Below are 18,440 nucleotides of genomic sequence, written 5' to 3' on the forward strand. Positions count from 1 at the left end.
CCCAGCTCCTCCCTCAGCCTCTGGTCTCCATTCCGGCAGAAAAACTGCTGCACCAGCTGCAAGAAGTCCAGGAGCCACCACCTCAGGAGAAGCAGCCGCCGCCACACTCCAGGTGGGCTCTATGACCTCACCTGCCGGCCTCCACCTGGAACCACTCCCTCCCATGTTCACCCTGGGGGATGCCACTGGGGCCCAGAGAAGGGAGATGACATTGGCCAGAGCTAGGGTTGACAGAGCCTTGCCCAGGGATCTTCCTGTTGTGCCCATGCTGTGTGAGTGCCCACATTGCCCATTAGACTGGCCACCTGCCATGCCCATGGTGGCAAGACTACTGGGTAAGCAGCGGTAGCCGGGACGGAGCAGTAGCGCTTGAGCACTTGCATCTGGCAGAAGATGGACCTGTCCCCCACACAGGGCTCCACTGCATGTAGCACAAGAACCATTAACAGCCATACTTCCCTCGAACCTACCTTCCAGCATTCTCCCTGCAGCCCACACCCACCCCTGCAGCAGCCTCACCCAGAGACTCGCTGCAAAACACACCTTGCACCTTCTTGGGCCTCAGAAGCAAAAGTACTGGCTTTGGGGCCCAAAACAGTATTTTAATAAAACCCATTGGGCGATCCCAACAGGAAGTACAAAGGCCAGTGGTGGACCCTGGAACCCTCAGGGAGCTTTACAAACAGCCAATGCAGCCTCTGCCCTGAGAGACTAGGCCACCTAGGGTATGGTCAGCACATGGAATCGTTGCAGTTTTGCAACTCAGCCTAAAGACTGGATGCCAGCAGGAGCCCTCATCTCTCCCTGAGGGCCCTGAAGGCCTTGACCCACCCCGCAGAACTGTTGCCACCGATGTGACAGCCAGGTGGAATACCTGCCATCCGGTCGGCCCTGTGTGATCTGCAATCAGGCTCAAGGACTTACTGTACTAACTTGCATTACTTAAATAGCACCTACAAATGCTGATGGGCTGAGTCCAGGCTGCTCTTTGCAGACTGAAAGTAAAGGCTAGAAGGCAGAGCCTTGCTTTCTATTCAGTTTTGAAAAAGAGAGAGGAAGGGAGAAAGGGAGTGAGGGAAAAGGAGCAGGAACCTGTGGTTGCAGGTTTAGAACAAATCAGAGGAAAACAGAAGGCCAGTCGCCACCAGATGGCGCTAGAATTCTGGGTCCAGAATCTTTCCCTTGTAGCAGGAAAAGAACACATTGGCCCTGATGCCCAGCACAGCCTCAGAGACTCAGCGAAACCAGAAGGGCCTTGGAACCTTTTACAGATGAAAACCCTAAGCTCCAAGAGGCTGGAATGATTGCATTAGGGCCCCACAGCCAACGGGTCCTCTGATCGGGGGTCAGGATCTCTGATCTGCCCAGTGCTCATCTTGCCAGACCCCAGGAGGGTGAGCAAGGGAAGGAAAGGCAGGACCTAGGGAAGGGACACAGAACACAGAGCACACACCCTGAGGTGCTCAGGAGGTCTCTGTCCAGGGCTGGACCAATGGAAGGCTGGGAGTGGGGGCTGACAGATACCTGCTCCCAAGGCACAGAGCCTGCAGCCTCTCAGCCGCCTGGGGCAGCCTGGGCAGCCTGTGTCTGAGAATCTCGGGACCAGCTCTGCCTTATAATACAGAACCTTAGGGTCAGCAGAAACCACACTTGCAGCAGCACCTAGGGCATCACTGTCACCACTCAGGGCACTGTTTCTACAACAAACAACAAATGCCTTCTTGTTGATTCAGGTCAGATGCAGCTACCCACCTGGGAAACGTCATCAGCACCACGGAGGCGCAGATATGGGGTCACAGATCAGAACAGCACGGTCCTTCCTTCTCATCCGGGGATTCTGAGGCTCAGCTTGGTCTGTCCTGCAGCATGGCCCTTGCCCAGGACCCCAGGGCTTGGGGCAGAGGTGGACAGAGGCACAGTCTGCACTTACTTGCTCATATCTCATCCATGGGGAGTTGGGAACCCGTATGTGACATCCACTACCCTTCTGCAGCCAGGGGCTCCTGGAGGTCAGCCCTCACCATGGTGTCCTGGAAAGTTCCTAAGAGTAGCCAGAAAATCAACTGTAGCACAGCCCAGCACTCTGCCCCTGAGGGGTTCTGAACCCACAGATATAACCACCCATGCATCAGGAACGCTGGGGAAGAACTACGCCTGCGCTGAACTAATGCAGCCTGGTCTTTGTTCTCATTCCCACTGCAATGCTAAACAACTGCCCACACAGCACATATGTTGGTCAGGAGTTACACGGGACTGCAGATGACTTAGAGTTCCCCAGGAAAGTGCATACAGCTTGTATGCAGACACAAGACTATGCTAAGATATGAGGGGCTGGCACTCCCACAGACTCAGGCAGCCACATGGGCAGCAAGCAGTCCTGCCACTAACCCCTGAGGACACCTGAGGGCTGTCTGGGTCTGGCATCTCCAAGGGGGCAAGATGCAAGGCCAGGCTGAGTCTTGTGGGGTAGACCAGAAGAGCTGAGCGTGGCCTCCCATCCCACCTGTCCATTGGGGCTCACCTTCACTGGGGGGCAGGCTGCAGACTTGGACGGTGTCCGGCTTATCTGCCTCGCACTATCCAACGCTGTTGGTGCTGGCACGGCACACCACCTTCCCACAGGTGATGGAGCACTGCCAGGGGTAGGGGGTAGGGTAAGGTTATGGTAGTCATGAGGGGGCGACAGAGGACAGGCCAGTGAGCTCCTGGGCTAGCCCATGCAAGGGCAGAGCCTACACCAAGTATGAAACCACAACTCTACTGGCCCAGAGGGACACACAGGGACAGTCCTTAAGTAGCCCCAGCAGGACCCCATTCCAGGGCCAAGAGCTACTGCTTCTGCTCACACTTCCTGGTTCGTAGTGGCTTTGGAAGGCAACCTCCTGAACCCCCCCTGCAGCTACCATGCCTGCATCCACAGTGTCTGTTCCATGCCTGTCTTCTTGGAGACTCCATGGCTCCCACGGGTCTAGTGCACCTGGTCTGAGGCACCACATGGCAAGCCCGAGCCAGGCCCTCTCCTTAAGGACATCTCAACAGGGTGCACAAGGCTGCCTCACTGCACACTAATTTTGGAGATCAGACAGCTGGACATGGGGCTTCTAGCTGGGACAATCAGGGGCCCCATATCAGCCTGCAGAGCAGGTTCCCTAGGGCCTTCTTCCCTGAGAAGTGAATGGAGTGGACTCTGCCACACACAGCCTGTCCCCTGGCCTGTGGCATACCTTACTCTAAGCAGGCTCTGGAGTGGAGACTGAAGGTCACTCCACATGCCCAGTAGGCACTGTTAACTGCCTGTGTCAGAAGGACCTGGGACAGACAACATCCTGAGACAACATCCTGGGCACAGCAACACGGCAACAGGCAGCCTGGACCACCAGGATGAGTCTTGACAGTGGAGACTGGCATTGGATGGCTCCATTGCTCTCATGGGGGATACCCTTTCCATCCACCCCTTCATCTCACAGGGAAACGCTATTCCATTGGAAGTGCCCTTTTTGCACCTTGTGCTGTTTGCTCCCCCAAGTCCTAGATGGTGTCTGCTGACAAGCATGGCTCAAGTGACTCCAGCTCCAAACTAGTGGCAGGATACACACACCATGGCAGCCTCCAATCCCCACGAGACAAACACCTCAGCTATTTCCTAATGGCTGCTAGAACAATTGGCAGCACGGTGCTTCCTTCCATGAACAAATAAGTTTTAAAAATTGGGATAAATTCTCCCTCACCACATTAATTGTAACTACGCACGCATGTTAGACTCAATGGGAAATGCAGACCCATGTGCTCCACCATCACCACTGCCCTCATTTCTATAGCTTTCTCTTCATCTCAAAGAACTCCAATTTATTTTTTATTCCTGAATGCGACTCTTCAAGGGGCCTCATGTGCATGGAATCCTACACAAGGGGGTAACACCATGGTATAGATTAATCCTCCACTTGCAGTACCAGCATTCCAAATGGACTCCAGTTCAAGTCCTGACTGTTCTACTTCCCATCAAACTCCCTGCTTATGACCTGCAAAAGCAGTGGAGGATGGATCCAACACTTTGGACCCAACACCCATGTTGGAGACCACGAAGAAGCTCCTGGTTCCCAGCTTTGGACGAGCCCAGCTCCTACATGATCAGTCTGACATTCCACTTATCACGGCATCTTCAAGGTCCACAGCAGGTGAGTGGAATGACTTCCCCAGAGCCACTGGAGCCACCGCTGGGACCTGCCCTGCAAACACCTGCAAGTCCCAGCAACCTCAGTACCGGCTCCCCTTCTCCACCATGGCCTCCTGGAATGAACCTCCCACACAGCTGCCAAAGGATTTCCTAAACCCTACAAAACCCTTCCATTGCTCTTCAGGCAGATTCAAACTCCTCACACAGCCCAGCCCCCCTGGCCCCCTGCTTTGCAGTCTTGTAGCCCCTACCCATCCAGTTCCACTGGAGCTTCCTTTAGATTTCTGGAATGTTCTAATACTGCTGCTGCCTCCATCTCTTCCTTTGCTTTATTGCTCAATTGGAACATCACAACCTCTGAGAGGCCCTCCATGTTCACATGCCCGTGACTGTTCCCTACCATCAGGAACTACCCCTGCAACTGATTCACTTGTCTGCTAGTCTCTCTCCACAAGGATAGGAATCAGGTCTCTCTGATGTTGTGCTCAAGGCCTGGCATGTAACTTGCACTCAGCAAGCAATTCTTGAATGCAAGAAAGTGCATGAGCTTCCCCCTCTAAGAATGAGACAGTAGCACACCCCTCCTAGAGCTGTGTAAATCTTCAGTGACATAGCACAGAGCCACAGCCCAGCTGTCCGTGGAAGCACTTTGACTAGGTCTCGAGAAAAAGCAGAGTAGATGTGGGGAGAGAGATTAAGCCAGAAAGTCTGTGCCTGCAAGGAACATCACAGAACCTTGCAGATTCTACTCCTACCTCCCCCCTACAGTCTCACCTGCTCCCCAACCCCACCTACCTTAAGAGAACAACTCACCAAGGACCAGGCTCCTGTCCACCACTGTGCTGGGCAGGGCACCTGCAGGCAGGGCCGCCGGACCTCAGGCCGATTGCCAGAGCAGGCCTTGGCCAGCATGACCTCGTAGGTACCATTGGAGACCTCGAGCAGGCACTGCACCTTCTGCACTGCAGTCCATGCTTCCCACAACTGCAACTGCAGGTGTTCCACTCTCCCATCACCCACCTGAAGACACACAGCAGGGGAGCCAGGATGGAGGAGACACTTCCTCCCGGAGTCATTTCCCACCCCCTAGAACAGTTGCAGACAACAAAGTGGAGAGTGGGTAGTCTTGGCCTTCAAAATGCTCCTGGTTCTGCCTGGCCAGTGCAGGGTGGGGGTGAAGAGCTTGAGGAGTCATTGCTTTCATTCCCTGCCAGCCCTCATCTGAATGCAGATGTAGGGAATGTGTGACCACCAGCAGGCTGCAGGCCTCACCATCTCAGCCATCCAGCCTGCGCATCAGGCTGCTCATTGAAAGGCTCACAGGGCACGACTATTCTGATGGGAGTCAGGACAGACATCCCCCTCTCCCCCCCACCCCAGCTTCCTGGGGCATTTTCTAATTAAGCCGAATTTCCAACAGAATCAGCCTCTTCGTTTAAAAACCTAAGTCACAAGCTGGGGTGACAGTGACCTGCCAGGACCTCAGGCAGAGCTACTAAGCCTGCATGCTCTGTGATCATTAACTGTGGGCAGCAAGCAGGCTGAGTGACAGCAAAGGAATGAGTGTAAGTTTAGCCGGAAAGGCTGTGGCATGCTGTCCTGGGCAGCATGGGGGCTGGGCACACTGAGACCACAGCCAAGGCTGCTGTTGACCTAGCTGCCGCCCTAGCCCCTGACCTCATCTGGCCCTAGGACCCCACCTGCTGGAAGCAGCAGGAGCAGCTGCCTGTCAGGTGTCCCTGTCACACAGTGAGGATCCCAAGGGAAGCAGGAGGTTGGGCCAGTCACCATCAGCCCTGCCTGGGGTGCTGGAGATACTGGAAGGAGTTTCAGGAGGCCTTAGGGCTGGGTGACTGTGAATGCTCCACAAGTCACAGCTCTCTCCTCTCCTTGGAATAATGCCAAGAACACAATTAGCGTTCAAAAGCACCATGTCTTCAGGCAAGGGAGACCCACTCCATGGCTTTTAGACCAAGGCTAGAGCTGGCAGGCGGGCTGTGTCCCTGGATCCCTGATGGCTGAGTAGATGACCCACAGCGAGGAAACATGAAATATACTTTCCCTAGAGGACCTTACATCACTCAGTGCTGAGTCTCCAGCCTGGCCCTTGGTCTCCCAGGAGGGCCTGGAGGAGCAGATAAGTGGAAGCTGCTTCCTTCTTCCAGGAGTGGGAATTACTACTCCAGAGCTCCCCCACCCCGAGAGAACAGATGGGCAGGAAGGGCGAGTGCCGGCTGCGGGAGGCCCAGTAGGAACACTCACGTGGGCTGCACACAGGGCTGCTGGCTGCAGAGTCGGCGGGTGGGCTTGGGCTTCTTCCTATGTTCACACAAGTGCTGCTGCACCATCTGGTGGTCCCCATTGGCGGCAACAGCCGTACTTGGTGAACTGGATACCTGCCGTGTGAAGCAGCCTGCTGTGGGTCTGGGGTGGCCAGCACTACTGCCCTGCTCAGGGCCTTGGGGGGATAACACCTAGGGGAGGGCTTTGAGAGCCAATCCCACTTCCATCTGCACCTTTGCACAGCCATCATCAAAGCACCTTCCTTTATCCATCCCAGGTGCACCTGTCCTGGTACAGTGTTTCTCCCGCATTCAGTGTTCTTAGAGGAAGCAGCCTGGCCGGGACACTGCTCTCTAGCAGTCTCCCCTAGCCCCAAGCCACATCTCCAAGGCCCTGCCTAGAGTCATCTTCCACTTCCCAAAAATCTCCATGAGAAGGCGGAGGCATGAATAGGACCACATCAAATGGGGACATCAGCCCCCTCCATCGCTCTTGGCTCCTCTCCTTTTCACAGACCCTGGGGTGGTGCCCACCTCCCCCCTGGGGTGCTGGATGGTCAGGGGAGATGGTACCTCCTCCGCAGGTCTTGGTGCAGGGGGACCAGCTCTTGAGTGCCCACTTGTAGGTGTCTGTCTCCTCCAGAAGCACATTTTTGCTCCTGTTCTGGGGCAGCAGGTCCTCATGGATGATGTGCTTGTAGGTCAGGCTGCTGCGGGGGCCACCCTCCACCAGCGGGAGCGCCTGAGAGGAGATGGGAAAGAGATGGGCTTGCAGTCAGAGCAGAACAGGTAGCAGCCAGGATGACCTGGGGTAGTGGAGGTGAGCAGGCCAATTCAGCTTAAGCCCCCAAGGGGTGTCACACATGCATCTGAGCAGATAGCAGCCTGTGCATGGTAACACCACAGTTCTCACCATGCGCCTCCTTGCACTCACACTGCCCAGCCTCTAGAAGGTGGTCAGCAGGCAGGGACTGGATACAAGTTTCTCCTCACCAGATACGTGTTTTGCAATAGTTCCTCCCACTCTGCAAGTGGACTGCTCAGTTCCTTGATAATGACCTTGGATGCACAGGCATTGGCACTTTTGATGGATCCCATTTTTTCCCTTTTCCTTTTGCTCATGCCTTTGGCATTCTCTCTCTGAATCCCAGGTCATAAAAACTTATGCCCTCTGCTTTGTTTCTTCTAAGACATCTATGGTTTTAGCTTTCAGATTTAGATCTTCTCTCTATTATGAAATTGGTGGTGGGGATGGTATACACCTTTATGCTCCTGCCTTTACTTTTGTCCCAGCACCTTTGTTCATCTCCCAATGAAATCAGCAGGCCATGGGCAGAAGGGTGGCCAATGAACAAGTGAGTGGAAAACCTGTACAAGATTAAATAAATATGTTGTCACCAGTAGGCCAGAGAGCTTTGTCTTACAGATCCTGCCACACTGATGAATGTAACACCAGGAACACAGCAGGACTCCCTGCCACCAATCAGAGCCAAGGGCTAATGGATGGGGCACCTCATAATCTGGACTACTGCGAGCTGACAATCCCTGCTCCCTGGCCCACAGAGATGGGTCTCCCCCGGGCCACTGCCCTGGGCCCCTCAGGGAGGCAGCACTCCATGGGTCAGCCATAATAAAGAGCCCTGGATTTGCTGCTGATCATGCATGGTGCAGCTTGATGCTGGCTGGCAACAGGGGTGGCAGGGTGGCAAGGGAGCTAGTCCTACCAGGCCACCATCTCCCACCCCATAGGGAGGTGCACAAATTTCCTGGGGGGGTCAGCAAACAGACCGCATTTCCTCCCCCACCAGCTTAGAAGCACATATGAGGAGCTAAAACCTGGTCTTGTCCCAGCTGCTGCAGACCTGCGGAGGGCATATTGCACTAGGCCTGTGTTGGCTCAGCACAGAGACAGTTGAGGGATTCAGGGAAGGGAACAGGAGGACAGCTGGAGGCACCACATGCAGCGGGACTCACCAGGACAGCGATGGCTTCAGGCAGGGGCCCGCTGGTCTTGAGGCATTCCTTGGCATCTTGCACTGAGTGTTCCCATTCCAGGCCCATTCCAGGTGAAAGTCCGATTTGGGTTTGGGGTCGTTTTGTCCTTGGGGTTGAGGATGAAGCTCCCTGTCACCTGGTTCTTCATCGCTGGTCAAGAGAGGCAGGGGAGAGTCACAGAGATTCCTACTTGTCTCCACTGGCGATCAGTGAATATACCACGTAAGGCCTTCACAGTGAGCCCCTTGGGGTTCCCTGACTATCTCCAGAGTCCTGTTTAGGCAGACTGCTAACACGCTGTCATACCAAACACACACACACACACTGCTCCCTGTCCCAAACCTTCACACACACACACACACACACCACTCCCTGACTCCACAGCCCTTCCCTTGCTCTGACCACAGCTATTGCTCAACACAATCCCACCCACCCCCACTCCAAGAAGCTTTAGTGGAGTGGACATAACAGGCTAGCAAAGCCTCTGTGACATGTCAAGGTGACATTGTAGCTCACCTACCAACAGCTGTGAGGATCTGAACACAGACGCTTGTGGGAGAACCTAACCACAACCTAACATATAAGGAGCTACCTGCTGTCCACTGCCAACTAGCGTCCTGCTCCCACCCATACCCATAGCTTTGTAATTAAGGTTTGGTTCACAGGTCATAGGGGCAGTGCCATGGGTTTTCAGCACCTCCCACCATCACTAGAAGACGCTCATTATCTCCAAAGGAAAGCCAGCCATTGCTTGTTTCAGTCATGCCTACATCCTCCCGCAGCCATGGGCCCCTCCTCCCTTCATGGAGCTAGTTTCTCCTCTCTGCCCAACTGGCCTTTGCCGTGCATTTTCACTGTTGGGACTGCCCACTTAGTGTCATCAGAGATAAAACACAGAAAACCACATGACTGCTCTTCATTCAAATTTGTGACTGGCTTGGAGACCAACTTTGCAATCTGTCTGCCCTTCTCAGTTGTGTAACTGCTATCTATCAAGGGTCGCTAACTCATGGTGACTCTGTCCATATATCACCTTAATGCAAAAATGGCCCTCCTCTGCCTGCACCTGTACTCCTCTGCACCAGGACCACCCTTTCTCCCACCAAGAAGTCGTCTGTTTTCTATCCCTTGAGTCTGGACAGGGCCATGTGACTTGGGCCAATGGGACCTTAGCAGACATATTGCAAGACACCTTAGAATCTTGGTCCTCTGCTCAAGAATCAAACTTGTGAGTTTCTCTTGCCCTCTCCTCCACAAGTCCAAGGGCAGAGCTGGGGCCCGGCCACACCTCCTCACCTCCTAGCACCCCTTCTAGCACTCACCAATGCATTGGGGTGGGGGGGCTTCTCCAACCCTTCGATCAGGATGTGCCTGCCACCCACCGGGATCTGCACTAGCTTGAGAGCTGCCGCGGCAAGGAAAACCCAAAAGAGCACTGAGTGCCCTAGGCTGTGGCTCCACCTCCCCTCCCCTGGAACCCAGAAAACCCCATCTGATCCTCACACTCTCCAGACCTCTGTGTACACATCTGTGACTGGGGAGGCAGCCTTCCCGACTAGGGTCCCAAATGAAGGAGCCCCTACAGCTTCAAGGGTCCCCGAAACCCCCAAGGGCCACTGCAGGTGTGGGAGCTATACTGTGGCTCACTTTCTAGACCTCACCCTTTCTCTCCTTTGCTCTTCTGTCTCTCCCCCTCCTTCCATGGCCTTCAGCCACCAGAGGCATTTAGCTGGGCAGGTCCATGAGGACCCCACATGGCTGTCCTGAGCCAGGGCCTGGAAACAAACCTTGCTCAGGGTCACCAAGCCTTCCCCACCTCAATGAAAGGCAAGGCCAAGCTGTCATGCTCCCCCAAAGAGAAACAGTTCATACGAAAGTGTGAAGGACTAATACCTGTTCTGTCCCAAAGTAAGTCTGGTCAGACTAGAGAAGGGGAGGCTTTCAAAATAGAGCTGCCACAGACTTAAAGAGAAAAAGGGTGAGAAAGCAGAAAGGGACTGTCCAGCCTTGGCCACAACTTCAGGCCTCTTTAACCCTTGACTCCCAGCCATGGCCCAAGACACAAAAAATGACTGAGTTCTTGGCATCACACACTGCCTGGCAGGAACATGCTTCTCAAGCAGCTGCAAGGCCTCACACTGGACAGCAGTGTGCCCGGAAGCTGGGGTGACCCTCATGTAGCTTCCAGCTCAGGAGCCCCAAGCGGCTTTGGAAGGCATCTCCTGGCTCCCAACCTGCACCAGGGTGCACATACCAGCCCCTGTGCCATCTCCACCCACCTGCTTGCTTGGAGGCCTTGCCCAGTGTTCCCTTCACAGTCTTGCAATGGGAGTTGTCACCACCACAGACTCCGCACTTATCATCTGTTTTCATGGACCCCACCTCCTTGTCACAGCCAACAGGCTAAGGTGAAGAAGAGAGTTCACCAGGAGAAGGCCCCTCTCAATTCACCAGCCCACCAGCCCCCAGGCTGGCAGCCTCTGGCTGCAGACCCCAGGCACACATCCCTGGGCTAGTGTAGATGCAATGTAGATCCCCTGTGTGCGGGAGATTGGTGGAGGGGTGTGGGTGAGGTGATGTTGATCTTCCCAGAGAGAAGGAGGGGCCTGCAGTGGGGGAGATACTCACCACACACTCGCCACGGGCACAGATGCTGTACAGGTGCCGGTAGCTGCAGCGAGTGCCATCATGCACCACCTGGTTCATGAACATCACGTCCCCCGTGTCCTCTGACTGGGAGATCAGCTCACACTTCTGGTCATCTGTGGGGAGAGAGGCTGTGCTGAGCCCCCAGCTAGCTCAAAGTGGGCTGGCTCTGGAGTGTCACTGGCACCAGGGCCAGCTGGGATCTCTGGAGGCGGTCTAGCTGTGGGGCTTAAAATTCTTGTTGAGCAAGGGCAGGCCTTTGGGACAGCAGTGAAGTGCAAGCCCTCCTCATCCCATGTCTGAATCCTAGCTCTACTTCCAATCCAGGCTTCCTGCCAATATAGACAGCTAAATGTGGTGCAAGTTCTTGGGTCCCTGCTACCCACACAGGAGATCCAGACTGGGTTCTGTGCTCCTGGCTTTGACCTGACCTAGCTCTGGCTATTGTGGCATGAACCAACAGATGCAACACTGGTCGATCTCTTTCTTCTCTTTGCTTTTCAAATAAAGCATCAATAAAAAATATTTTAAAAAACAAAATTTCTGCTGTCCAGTTCCAGATCAGCCCTGGGACCTTGGGCAAATTTATGTGGCCACTTGGAGCCTCAGTTCCCCACTTTTACCATACAAAATTAGAAAAATGGCACTTCCATTATTAAAACCAAGTGATGAAATGCTAACAATAGTAAGCTGACACTTTGTGAATGCTTACCACACACCAGGTATTTTTGAAACCTTTACAAACTTTGCTATACAGGTTTAAATACATTGCATGTATGAATTCATTTCACCATCTTAGTATCCCAAAGAGGTAGGCCGTTTTAGCATAAGAGAGGATAAAACAGAGGACCAGAGAGGTTAGGGAACTTTCTCAGGGCCACACAGTCACATGGTGAGAGGCTCTGGCATGATGCTAGCCCGAGCAAGGGCTGAAGTCCATGCTAACCTTCATAACACTTTCCCCATCAGGTGCATGTGAGCATCAGAGGCTGCATGACAGCTGGGCAAAATAGTCCAGTAGTTTGTATATGCATTTGTTTAGAAGAGGCCTCTCTGGGCTGTGGATGTCCTAAAAAGGCTCCAGACAATGCATAAGCACTTACTGCTTAGAAAAAGTGAGGTTGGGGGCTTGGCTAACTTCCTGGAATTTATCTCAAAGTCCTTGGAAAAGCCTCAAGTCCAGCTACCCATGGCTGTGCTATGGCTGCTGGTTGGGCTTCTGAATGGAGCTGGAAGTACACCCCACCCACAGTCGACACCTAAGGAACCTGCTTGGCTCCCAGGACAACCTGGCAATGTCTTGCCTCCAGCACTCACCCAAGTGCCTCCAAAAGTTACATGCACATGAGCCACATTGCACATGGCACGTGGGCCCAACCCTTTAGAATACAGTGACATCAGCACTGGGGCCTCAGGGGCCTCGGCAGCCATGGTGGAGGCATGGTGAGGAAGTACTGAGCTGCCCAGAGTGGGAGAAAAGGACAACCCTAGCACCAGCAGGATTCAGGTCCCTTCCAATGTAAAAAATGCAGGTATTTCAGACATAAGCTGGGGAGTCAGGTCCTTTGGACATCCCAGGCTTGGCGGAAGAAATGGGGGAAGCTGCTGACTTTGTGGTCTGCCCCTGAGTTGGGCAGGAGGCAAGAAGACTACACCCATAAGCCAAAGGACCCATCAGGGCTGCAGGCAGCTGGGCTTTGGGCTTTTCCCAAGACTTTCAGATTAATTCCAGGAAGTGGATGAAATCCCCAGCCTTGCATTTTCTAAGAAGCCTGGCCAGTATTTATATGTGGTCTGGAACTTCCTTTTTCGGACATCAGTGTTTTCTCGGGACATATGTCTGAAAGGCACTCAACTCCAACAGCTAGCATGCCTGTCAGCCTCCATTGCACCTATGAGGGGAGGAATTTGCCCCAAGATACTTTCTTTGCACCAGCCAGAAAACTGTTCTGTAGGTAGACATATCACAGGGGCCCTTGATGGGGCAGTGATCTCAGGGATCAGCTGATGGTAATCTCCCTTGTTACACCTCTACTGTCCCTGTGGCTTCCCTGTCAGGTTCAAGACTGAGAGCACACAGCGTTGGCAGACATCCAGAAATGTGAAGGGGGTGGGCAGCGAGGTCCACTCACTGTCTTCAGGCTCATAGGGGATCCAGCTGTGCTTGGTGTTCTTGTGGATGCAGTAGGAGTTGCGTTTGGCACACTGCTGGGCCTGGAAGTCTTCGTAGGGCCCTGGGCACTCCTCACTGTTGCAGATCTGGTACTCAAACATGGGCCCCAGGCACGAGTGGCCTTCATGGGCTGGACTGGGAAGGCACAGACAGAGCCAGTGAACTTGCTGGGTGAGAAAGCCGGTGAAGGCCAGATTTCCCACACAACCACAAGCAGCTCAACATCACAAGGGGGCTCTGCTAACTCCTAAGCTACAGAGTGACCCACAGTGCATCAGGAGATGAGGAGTTGCTAAGTTCAGAGCCCCATGGGTCCTGCTTCCTCTTTGACAGCCTCCAGGCACAGGTGCCATTGCAAGAAACAGACAGACAGACCAACCTGGGGCTCACTAATCCCCCGCAGCTGGCTGTAAACCTAACCACACTCATCTTTGCACATTCCCGCATTTCCTACACAGGGCTGGCATGTAACATGTGGTCCACAAATAACCCCAACACTCATAGTCAACCCCTGCCACTAATGTCACCATCACCCATTTGGTACAAGAAACTTGGATTTGAAATCTGAAGTGCTGACTTCCAAGCTCTGATCATGCAACTTCGGCCAAGCCCCTGCTTTAATTTCCATGGAAAAAAAGGATCACATTATAGACTTCCTATTGTGCCTGTGAAGAACACACAAAGATAGTTTAAAGCAATCTTCATTCTCTTTCCTTGAAGCCAAGAGGATTGGGTGCATAAGGGCCAGTACCTTGTTCATAGACGAGCAACCACATGGGCTTTAGGCACCCAAGGATTCGTTCTCCTAGTCAGGGACAATGCCAAATGTGTTGAATCAGTGCTAAAAACACACACAGTATCCGACTTCAGCCTCATAAATCAAGGGCTACAACTGCAAAGCCTAGTATGTGGTAGCTTCGCTTCAGGGTATAACTCTTGGCTGTGACTACATGGTGGTTTATCAGGGTGAGCACCAATGGGCCTTGCAGCACTCTGGCTCTTGTAGCCCCAACAGCTGGAAGTCACAGGGTCACCAGTCCCTTTGGGCTCCCATGTGTAAAAGTCAATACAGACCGCTTCAGCAGGGAGGGGGCTTCTCACCCTGGAGGTGAGAGAGAAGCTTAGGAGTGACCATCCCCGAGGATGCTGATCAGCACGGTCCTGCAGCACCCCTCAGACTGCCTGCTGTTGACAGACTTGGGTGAGACCCTCTTCCCCAGAGGGTCCGAGGACCAGCTGACTCACATAGCAGCCTCAGCCAGTCCCTATCTCTTAGGAGGCCATCCTTGGCAGGCTGCACCAGCTTGGGAGATAGCATGGGGAATTGTGGGGCTCAGAAGTTCCAGAACCATGGAGTAGGGGAGGGGGGTGAAAGGGAAGAAAAGGGATGCCTCCTCTGGAATGCCCCTGGGGAATTCAGGATCCATATTCCTTTAGAATTCATCCTCTCATCTGGGGGAAAATGCAGCACCCTGCCTCCACTGTGTCCTCAGGTCTCAGCACAAGGGTCCTCTGCCTTGCCCACCATAGCCAGGCACACTCACGGGGGGAGGGGGGTTGTCACAGCTCCGGCTACAGGATCGCACCCCACCCCCACAGAACCGTGAGTAGGACCCAAAGCTGGTCCAGGAACTCCAGCCTCCATCCTCACTGTACATCAGCTCCTGTGTCTTCTAGACACAGTAACCTTTGAAGTACCACTGTGTGGAAGGAAAAGGCATGAGGTCACCCCCAAGCCATGGCAGTAGGGGCCACTGCAGCAAAGCCTGCCACAGAGGCTGCTGCAGTGGGTACACTGTGCAGCCAGAGAGCACCACACCACGGGAGAGCCTGGAAAAGGGGATGGTATCAGCCTGAGCCTGGAATGATACCTCTACCAAGAGCACACTGCCCCATTTGGGGGGGCAGTGCCTTGGGGCTGGGCTCACAGCAGAAGATGCAATCATCTCTCTCATTTTCTGGAGTTTCCCCAGCACTGCCCCTGACTCTGACCTGACTCTAGCTCCAGACTAGCATGGGTCAGGGGTGAGGTGGGATGGAAGATGCTTGGTCACGACTCAGCAGGGTCAAAAAAGTTCCACCAATGACGCAAGGTCACCAAACAGTGACCAAGCATGAGACAGAAGCAGCTGTGACACCTGCCAGAAGGAGGTCAAACACCCACACATGCCTGAGGAGCAAACACACCAGGAAAGAGATAAAGGGGCAGTTGAGGGTTTGGGAAGAAAATATCTATGAAACAGCATGGCATAGGCAGGGTGGGAGGAAAAGCCTGGTATCTGCCCTGCATCTCCTCTCCCGGTGAGACCCCATTAAGGCTCTTAAGCTGTTTGAGCCCCTCCATTCATCTGTAAAGTATGTGTGAACGTCATGCTAACAGGCTGCCAGCCTTCAAGGCCAAGTGGAGAGAGTTCCCAGGAAGACCCCATGCATGTCCACTAGAATCCTGGCTGCCCTCCCCAGTGCCTCCCACCCCTCATCTTCATATTCACCTATAGTGGGAAGGAGGCAGGGGTCCCCAGAACTGCACCCCAGAAACTACAGTACCTTTCCTGGAGCACATTGGGTGCCATCCCGTGGGGGCCCCTTCTTGGTCTTGCAGAAGTGCAGGTTGTTGGGGTGGGAACACCACAGCTGCTTGCAGGGATCCAAGAGCATAAACTGTGTGGTGAGGGGACAGGATCACTAGGTGAGACTGGCTCAGTTCTACCCATCTGTCCATGGGGCCAAGGAGCAAGGAAGGGTGTGCTGTGTTTCAGGAGACGGGGTGCAGAAGGCAAGCAGAAGCTCACAAAGCCTCAGGCTCAACAACACCCAAACCACCAGAGACCTCTGGGGTCCTGCTGCCTCCCCAGAGAAGAGAGCCCACACACAGGACATATCTCTCACCCCCAACCTCTCCCTAGCTCTCCTTCCCTGCCCTCCAGAAGCCACTTTGTCATTGGACTGGCATCAGGATTTGAGGTTCCACCGAGGACTGGGCCCCATGCACATGGGAGCACTGCAGGGCCCCCAACAAGGCTCAGGCTCCCACCTCCTTGTGACCTGGACATGTTGGTGGCAGTGTTCCCCAGGCTGTCCAAGAATGCCTTGGTTTCCTCACCGTTCTCTCCCTTTACTCCCCACCAGCCTGCAGAAACAGTCTGAGAGCATGGACACCACAAGTGGGACTTTGTTGGTGCAGGCGCTCCAATGAGGCCTACAGGAGCCTCTCATTGTTCCCAGCAGGATAGGGTGGGGTGGAGGTGAAGCATGGAGCAGAAGACACTTGCCCCTGCCCCGAGACATCCTTTCCCTGGGCCTCCAGCAGATATCAGGTCCTCTCCTGGGCAGCTGGAGCTGACACTGAAGGGCTATATTCGCTCAGGTATGGAATTGGAATTGAGCCCCTTGAGAGAGGCCATGTTTTACATAGTACCATAGGTGAGGAGCTGGACTAGAATATTCTGCCAAAGTACCATGCCTGATCTGAGTCCAGGACTGAGTCATGGATAAGCTCCCAGGTGGCCAGCCCAGCCATAATCCCCTTACCATCTTCCCTAGGGCAAAATCACTCTGACGCAATTGTACATACCTGTTAGCACCCAGAAGGACTTCGCAGCACCCTGCTCACCCTGCACCCCCACACCGTGGCTAGCTCCAAGTCCACAAGCCCATCCCCAGTTCCAATTGCTGGCAGGCATCCTGTGACTGAACAGCCTGGTGGGCATGGCCAGATCAAGGCTAGTGGCATACTCACCTGGATGCACTTCTGGTAGCCAGTGCCAAAGTCGAGGTGGCACTGCTCATCCATTGAGTAGGTAATTCCAAGCAGTACCAGGGGTTCAGGCCAGGTGGGCTTGAAGGGCTTGTCAAGGAGGCAGGTGTAATAGCTGGCCAGCACTGACCAAGAAAGTGAGGCTGAGGGCAGGAAATCCCAAGGTTTCCCTGCCCAGGAGCTGGACCTCCAAATGAGGAGAGAAAGCTAACGAGAATCTGACCCCCCCAACCATATCTTTGGAGTTGTCTTCCTAACCTCACTTCTACCAGTGACTGTGTGTCAGGAAGGGCCCTACACACAGGAGAGGATGGGGGGGAACAGCCAGGATTGGGCATAGGTACTCAGCTGACAGCTGGTTGAGGTCTCCATTTTACCTATGATAGAGGGTGAACCTGAGGCCAGCATGAATACTGGAAAGTCCACTCACCAGGCAGAAAACTGGGCAGGCACCTTGGCCAGCTGCTGCAAAGGTTAGTGACTCCCTCTGCCTCCACCCAAGGCCACCCCAGAACCCACTCTCAGACCTTGAGTGCCAGACTGAAACACTTATCCTACATGTAACCCAACATGCCTGGAGATCTAGGAGATGACCGGCTAAGCCAGGAATTGAATGTGTGTGTGTGTGTGTGTGGCTGGAGCCAGGGCTGGGTGCAGAGAAGGGAAGTGAGCACCCTCCCTGGGCACCCTTTCCCAGCAGGCGTAGGGGAGAAGAGCAGAGACAGGGACACTGCAGCCTCAGGCATGAGGCTCCTAACCTTCAGCAAATGTGAATAGCACCCACAATGCTCGATGAAGGCACATTCCCAGGCCCTACTCCGGCAGATTCTAAGTCAGTACCTTAGGTGGGACTGGGATATCTGTGCTTTTACGAAGATTTCTATGCCAGTGATCACCTGCATACACTTTGAAATATGAGACCCATTCCCCTGGTGGTGCTTGGGGACAAAGGGGAAGAAGCATCAAACAGCTGGGTGGGGGAGGCAGGAGGGTGACATAGGAGAGATAATGCCTGAGCTCCAGCCTGCTGCAGTGGGACCAGTGGAAGCGGTGGAAGGAGGACTGCGCCAGTGGCACCATGATACTGCCCAAGCTGACGTTATCATCACAGGTGTTCATCTATCTGCCCATCATGCTGCAAGCCCAGCCTGGAAGGTGGCAGGTAGGGTAAAGGGAACGGAGGGAGCCTTGAGCCACATAGAAGCATGTGTGTGTGTGTTGTATCTGGGGTGCCTAGACACAAAGGTGCATGTTACTGTGTGCATGTGCCTGTTCAGATACAAGGGTGCATTTGTGTGTGCAATTTCTGGGCACTTGAATATGGATGTGGGCATTGTCTGTGTGTACAAAAACCATACCTGGGACTTGAATGTCTCGATCCTCTGGATAGCCAGGGCTGGCTGACTCATTTCC

The 18,440-nt window shown here is 54.0% G+C and overlaps 1 pseudogene; it reads right to left on the minus strand.

The window, feature by feature from the left end:
* Positions 1-332: 332 nt before the first annotated feature.
* Positions 333-18,146, minus strand: LOC121158909 (annotated as a pseudogene).
* Positions 18,147-18,440: the final 294 nt, after the last annotated feature.

Source organism: Ochotona curzoniae, unplaced genomic scaffold, assembly GCF_017591425.1.
Source record: "Ochotona curzoniae isolate NIBS_2020 unplaced genomic scaffold, NIBS_Ocur_1.0 contig_3919, whole genome shotgun sequence".
Classification (NCBI taxonomy): Eukaryota; Metazoa; Chordata; class Mammalia; order Lagomorpha; family Ochotonidae; genus Ochotona; species Ochotona curzoniae.